The 7,576-nt window shown below is 33.1% G+C and overlaps 1 pseudogene; it reads right to left on the minus strand.

Moving 5' to 3' along the window:
* Nucleotides 1-5,609: 5,609 nt before the first annotated feature.
* Nucleotides 5,610-7,523, minus strand: LOC119193330 (annotated as a pseudogene).
* Nucleotides 7,524-7,576: the final 53 nt, after the last annotated feature.

The raw sequence follows: 7,576 nt of genomic DNA on the forward strand, positions 1-7,576 counted from the left end.
AAGGTTATAGCTTAAGGTCCATTTTCATACATTTTGTTTCACCTTTAATCTGGGTAACTAAACAAGTATTGACAAGTAAAGAATTTAAATTCACGTCTAGTTAGTGATTAGTTCTCGCAGTTGAAGAAAAACGTAAAATAATTAATCCGCCTGGATATTTCGGCCTTTACAATTTCGTCGTATTAAATTTTAAAGGCGAGAACTAATCACTAACTAGACGTGAATTTAAATTCTTTACTTGCCAATACTTGTTTAGTTACCCAGATTAAAGGTGAAACAAAATGTATGAAAAATGGACCTTAAGCTATAACCTTAATACGACACCGACGTAGAGTAGGGACATACGCGCTTACTACAAAAATGACCTCGATCAAATAAGCTCATCATGCATTTAATAAATATAAATCACTATATCTCAACATCTATTTCATTAACTCTATCATTTATTAACTTTAAACCGTCGACACTGGCCATTTCCAAATAAGTTACAGCCAACTCATTTCCTACTTCCTGTTATTGGTTATTTTCTATTTCTCTCTCATTTAACAGATTGTGCCGCGCGGCTGGATGTTGGATTTTGCTGTTTATATTCGACGCCCACTTACCACAGAAACATTCGGATTATCAGCCTCATATTATATTAGTTGTTCGCGCAGATGTTGTCCTGGCAGACAGCATTTTCTGTAAACTACCTTCAATTTCTCAGGTCTTGGCAACAGCGCCATCCTATCGACTCCAAAATTATCCTATGATTTAAGATGAAACTAAATAAACTCCCAAAAAATATTTTATTGAAATCGCTTCGGTGATTTCAAAGATTAGTGTAAACGAAAAATATTTCCATCAAAATATCACCTAAATTGCCAACATTTAATGTATTTTCCGTCGATTTCTCAAAATTATTATTAGATCCAAGTCTTATCCTGATAATTGAGAATAAAACAAAAAGGAATCAATTAAGCCAGTCGAGCTGTCCCAACTGATTTTTGTAATGAAAATAGCTAACTCAATAACAAAGGTCAATATTACATTAATATTTTTTATGTACATTTATTATGGGATGTATTCGTACATTTCAAATTCCTCGTCGTTTGAGGTAAGTTTAAAGTTCGTCGTATTGATCTAAGTATGATTGCCATTGCATGATCTTGCTGCGACTGTCGACACAAGATTTAATACTGAAAGTATCATTTGTACATCGTAGACACTTGATTCGGCCACGAAGCCTGCTCTCTGTGTCTTAATGTTTTGTTAACCAATTTATTTAGGCGACACGCTCTTTGTGCAACCTTATTTATACCTCTTATGCGATGTTATTTAGTACACTATTATAATTAGTTTATTGTGTAGCTTGGCTTTATTTTCTTAATTCTTTCTACAATATATCAATAGCTTGGGAGTATAATAAAAATTACACGTACCGAGGTAATGAAAAGATTGAAATTTACATTGCTGGCGACACAATAATCCTCGGAGAAAGTAAAATTCGTAGTAAAACGTCAATAGGCTATTTCATGTAGTATATAATAATAGCCCTATATACTATCGTTGGGCACGGACCTCCTCTACTACTATTTATTTATTTCATATTTCATGTAGTACTAAAACATAATTAGGCGTTAAGAAACTAAATGTAGTTAGAATTTATGTTTCTGGCGACACAATAACGTTGGTAAAAGCGGATTAAGTCGAACCATAAGTTCTTCATAGATCGCTTTACGATAGTAGTGGCAGGGAAACCGCTTCGGCGCTGAACATTTCCTATAGAAAATATAAAGTGTAATTGCGAATAAAATCAATTATACTGTACATTTTCGCACCTTCTTGTACTCTTGGAATTCAATTAATTGATCTTTAAGTTTACCGGCGATAGTTTTTCGTGGAATGTTAGATATTTTCATTTTAGTTCAATAAGATGTGTATTTTTCTTCTTCGAGTTAAGTTTTGTTAGTGTGTTATTTTTTATTGCTATATCGCTTAATCGTTTTATTGATAGTGACTATGTACTGGGAGGTCTTAGACGCGAATCCCAAATTTAGCTATCATTAAGATCAGTTTTTTTTATTTTATGTTAATAATTCAAATAAATGGTTATTTTCTTCATTACTATTATAATAATAATTGTTTGAAATCTTATCGTTACGAGATGACATCAAATTATGTTCATTAAGCCCGGAGTTTTTCTGCCTTTGTTCTTCGGATAGTCTTCACAAGTAGCTAGTGAAAGGTTAGCAGGTTAGCTACGCTAGGGCTCATTTTGTCCTCTCCGATGAGGATCGCGACGCATCATCTTTTTGTATTCCCTTGCATGCCAACTCGACCTGGCTTCTCTAATTTGTTCTGTCCTTTTTTATTTATTTTATGGCAAATTTAAAATGACTGTAGTTATAGTTACTTATAAGTAATTTAACTCTAATTGAGCAGTAATAACAGTAATTTTAACTGTGTGTGTTGTAACTTTGTTCACCTAGAATCTAGATGATAAACTAAAATATTTTATTTATATCTTTATAATTATTTAGGACAATCTAAATCCAATATATTTTTACTTTCCATCTATTGCAAACGTTTGATCATAAATTATTTGTATTACGATTTTTTATATTTCCTTATTTCTTTCGTAATCAACACTAATTTCTATTTATTTTAGATCAATATATTTTGATTGTTTGCTCACAGTTTATGGTGATCCTGCTCGTATCGCGTTCATTAGTGTGGCAAACAATGTGGTATGAATTAGCTCGGGTATTAAAGCTGAGCAATATTGGTTCCGAATATTAAACATTGGTATTAGTATTTGGTATTAATTTACGTTTCTAATATGGTAATTTTGATGAGAATATAATTACATTACGAATAAATATATGCAGTAATATGTTTATTAATTTAAAAAATAACAGTTTTTTTTTAAATATGGTAGGATCCATATTTCTGCTTACAGCATTATTCTTCTGAAGTTAAAATTATCTAAAAGTGTCTCTTTAATGAGTACGTATGCATTTAATACATAACATGTATAAAATGCACACGTCATGTATTTGTAAGGTATAAATGTAAGTTTGTTTAATTAATAAACACAGTTGTCAGTTGAGACTCGCTGGTTACATTTCTCCCTCAAGCACAATAATACACCACAATATTTTGTTACAATAAAAATGTGTTAATTTTGACAGACAGTGTGAAAACACTCTTGTGTTCTAATTCGAGAAATATATATTGATTACATAATATAATTAGTAATTATCCGTCTTTGAAAGGGGTTTTATAGAACAGCTAAGAAATTGTTATGCTTTGTATTGAAAAGTCCGCGATACATGGGTATTTAGCAATTTTATTTATTTTGTTTTATATAATTTAAGTATTCTCTTCCAGTCTTAGTAATGTAGGGATAGGGATATTTCTGTTTAATTTCGGTTGAAGTTATTTTTTATTTGCAGTTTTCCATCAGACAAAACTTATCTTTATCTAGAAGATCATCAGATTAAATGTGTGCTCTTTATTTAGGTACATCGACTTCATATTTACCTGGACTTACGTTAGCAGCTTCAGAAGTTTCTAGATTTCCGCTCGCAGGAACAGTATCACCAACTGATGAATAATTTGAGTCAGAATACCACGAAGAAACAAATTTAATTTCTTTATTTGTAAAACATCTTTGTAAAGTCGTTAATTTGTAAAACTTATTACTTTGTACTTGTTCCAAAATCAATAACCAACTGATAGATATTAAAACATTCCCAACAATATTCACAGTTTTAATTAGTGCCGAACCAAATAAATCTTTTGTAAGCAGCGAAAACTATTTGAAACCAATTAACAAGAGATTTTATTAATCTCTTGTTGCTTTCATGAAAGCAATATAGTACTCATGAAGTTGTAATTTACTGTTATTAAATATCCTAAATATATTCTATTGGACTTTTTAAAATGTTATTTTCTTTCATCTATAATTGAGATCGACAATCGAAAATCAAAATTAATTTATTTTGCTTAAAACATGATAATAATTGTGATGTTTAATAGATTACATGTAGAACATGTTTCATCGTTTCAACGTTAATCAAAATTTGATATACTTATTTATAACTAGAATAGGTTGTTACGCAAAATAATTTTCATTATTTTTAAAGTTGTTATTCTTGATCTATTTTATTAGTCTGTCATGCTATTTATTTATTAAATTAGTTCAGTAAAAAGAGACAAGAATAGATTTTATGTTCAATTAACTGATTGCTAAATAGTTGTTCGCATTAACACTATAATTTATTTTGCCAATGCTATATGCAGGGTAATTTTGCTATTGCGTTATTAAATGTAACTACGTACTTACCTTCTTGAAAATAACACCTTATAATCAGTTACTCGACTCGTAGACGTAAAATAAAAAAAGTGTAAGTTTCGAACAAAATAAATATTATTAAAAATAATTTTATATTTTACGCGTCCTAATGCCACTACTGCTACTCTAAGAGAATTCGTCGCAGCGACTACATCATACTTTCAGTCAGAAAACACTCACGCATACGCCAAACTCGCACTTAACTACAAAATGATAAAAAATCAGAAAATTAAAACCGGGATTTTTGGTAAAAATATTACATTCATGGTTGTTTTTAGGCACAATGTTAGAAGAGGCAATGACGAGTATGTCGTTTTGTATAATAACGCAATGTCAAAATGACCCCGTATATTTGTACAGACTTCGAAACTTTAAGTCAGAAAATAATTTTATCACAATATATTATTATAAATAAGAGAATCTCATTATCTAGGCTAAAATTTATTTCTTAGAATTCTGAGGTCAATAGTCAGTTCAATGTAACTTTTACTTTAACAAGTTATTGTGAAGATATACTTACCATAGACAGCATTGCAATAAGGAAAATAACACAATAATATATGTTGCACTCATTTATTTTCTGTCAAGCAACATTTTGATCAAAAAATCTTAAAATACTTATTCACTAGTTAGGACCAAATATTGATTTACATTTACGGAAAAAAAAAACAACGTAACACATATAGCTTCACATATCAAATTATTTCAATAGTATTAAAATGCATTCCCTGCTGTCACATTTGTTACTAGAATTGAAGAAGTTGGCTCTCAGTGAAGTAATAAAAAGCACGTGGGTGTGGAATGAAATTCGGGATGCGATTTCTGCAGTAACAAGTGTGTTTAAGGAAATTTTATATGAAGAAGCATACTAAAATAGTATTGTTTAGGTTTGTAAAGTTATAATAACTATTTCTCGGACTATAAGTTATATTACAGTCATCGTAAAGTATGGTAAAACATTCCTGTGGTACAATTTTAATAAGAGAGTAGTTAAAGGAAATTACTTTGATGATTCAGCAAATATATTTGCAGCAAATTAATATTAATATGGATCTGTAAAAGAAAATGATTTAATATTTACAAATCGTATACAAACTACTTCAGTCCTATAATCTCGCGTGTAAAACAAAATTCGTTTCACAGAACAAACAAACAAACATAATTTATTATCTCTATCAAAGTGATATGTTAATAGAATTCACATCTTTTGCTCATTATAATAAATACTAAAATCATGTCAATTTTATATCCGTAAAATAGTCGAAAACATTACCTTGATCTTTAACAGAAATATTATATTAATTGAAAACATTTATCATTCTTCAAACTAATCTCAATCGTAAAAGTATTAAAATTTATTAAACTAAATTACCAGCACTCGGAAAAGATCTACGTAGATTCTTACAAAAAATTATCTAACCTTATAAAGCAGTAAATTCTGTAGAAAATGTAGAGAGTGGTACAGTCAATGGGTCTTTCTTATCCGAATTTTTATCTACATTGGCACCGGGAAGAGACCAAGTCGAGCTACCGGCTGCAGTAATTCTAGGTCCCATATTGTCGTACGCCGACTTTAAAAAACAAGTCCTACTACGTCTAGGTAAGGTAGCACCACCTCCCAGCAAGTCTGGGTACTCATCGTTGTGCCCAGCAACTTGAACTGATATAAAAATGTTCCCATAAGGTGCTGGTAAAGCGAATTCAGCTGGTGGGGGAGGAAATGTCCCTGGAGGACCTTCTATTGTTATCTGGACAGGCTCTAAGCACCTAGTGTCTTCGCTTTCCAAAGACATAGACCTATCCAGCATTTCAAATCCGTATGATGAGCCCAAATCACCACTGGTTCTATCACAGCTAGCTGCTAAGGATGTATCGAGAAGCTTCTTCTCTTGGTCAGTGAAACTTCTGCTTGGCGGCATTCTTCGACGTCGCGTCTTCCAGCAGATGCAGGCGGAAAGAAACCCCGCGGCAGTCATAGCAAATAAAGAACCAGCTATCAAGAAGAAAGTAGAATAGTCCGGAGCAACTCTAGCAGGCTTGGGTAAAAATATTGTTAAGTATGTCGAGGACTCGCCAGCAAAACTCTTCGCACTACATCTCCACTCTCCAGCTAAGTCACTGGTCACGTTATTAATGGTCACGTTGACCCACTGCGCACTTTGTTAAAGAAATCGTCACTATACTCATCGAAACGACTCACTTGGTGTTTTGGATAATAATATCGCTGCTTGTACTCGTACTGTTGTGCACTTGGATCTGGTGGAACGACCATGTTACCATGGGCGTAGGATCGCCACGGACGAAACATCCGAAAGAAATGTCTGCTCCTGTCTCAGTTCTGATCACAGTTGGCGCAGACATTGCTGATGGTGGACAAACAAAGTCTTCTCTCTTTAATACGCGCCATGATGTCTTATGTCTGTTATCTGGACCATCGCAAAAGACATCTTCATTTCAAGATTGCTATCCAGAAACCATTCGTGGAATTCTCGTAATCTACAATCACAGTACCAGGGGTTGTCTGATAATGTTAGCGTTTTCAAAACTGGCAAGTTAAATGTATCTTGGTGAAGATTGGTAAGTAAGTTTTGATGTATATTGACTGTTTCTAATGCTCTCAAATTAACGAAAGCGAACGGATGCACCGACCTCAGCTTGCATCTAGATACCTCAAGTTTCTTTAAATATTTTTAACGGAGGAAACTGTTCTGAGACGAGATTTGTCAAAGGGTTGTCGTTTAGTATCAAAAGTCTCAAACGATCGGTACCTTTGAACGTATCGGGAGATAGCTGTAATAGTTCGTTCTGAGACAGATCTAATTCTATTAATATTCTAAGTTCCCTGAATGCGTTTGAATGTAATGCTTTCAGACTCGTCGAGCTGAGATTTAGTCGTTGCAAGTTCAATAGTTCGATGCTTGCGAACGCGTCTCCGAGTAATACTCTCAGTGGATTGCCGTGTAAGTCCAAAACCTGAATATCTGATGCTAATTTTGGCAATTGTTTTAATCCAGCCGAGACGCATGACGCGGTCTTCTTTCCGATGACCACTTGCAATGACATTCCGCGATCTTAGCGCAGTTCAGCCAGTCGCTGCCAGCCAGTGTGATGGTCAAGAGGAAGGCCGACCACCAGGCCCATGGTCGCCAGTCCATCTCATATCAAACTGTTGTTCTGTCACCTGAAACAAAATATGTTTGTTAAACATAATCCTTGTTCGCAGCTGTATGGCTGGTA

This window comes from Manduca sexta, unplaced genomic scaffold, assembly GCF_014839805.1.
Source record: "Manduca sexta isolate Smith_Timp_Sample1 unplaced genomic scaffold, JHU_Msex_v1.0 HiC_scaffold_3989, whole genome shotgun sequence".
In the NCBI taxonomy this organism is placed as follows: domain Eukaryota; kingdom Metazoa; phylum Arthropoda; class Insecta; order Lepidoptera; family Sphingidae; genus Manduca; species Manduca sexta.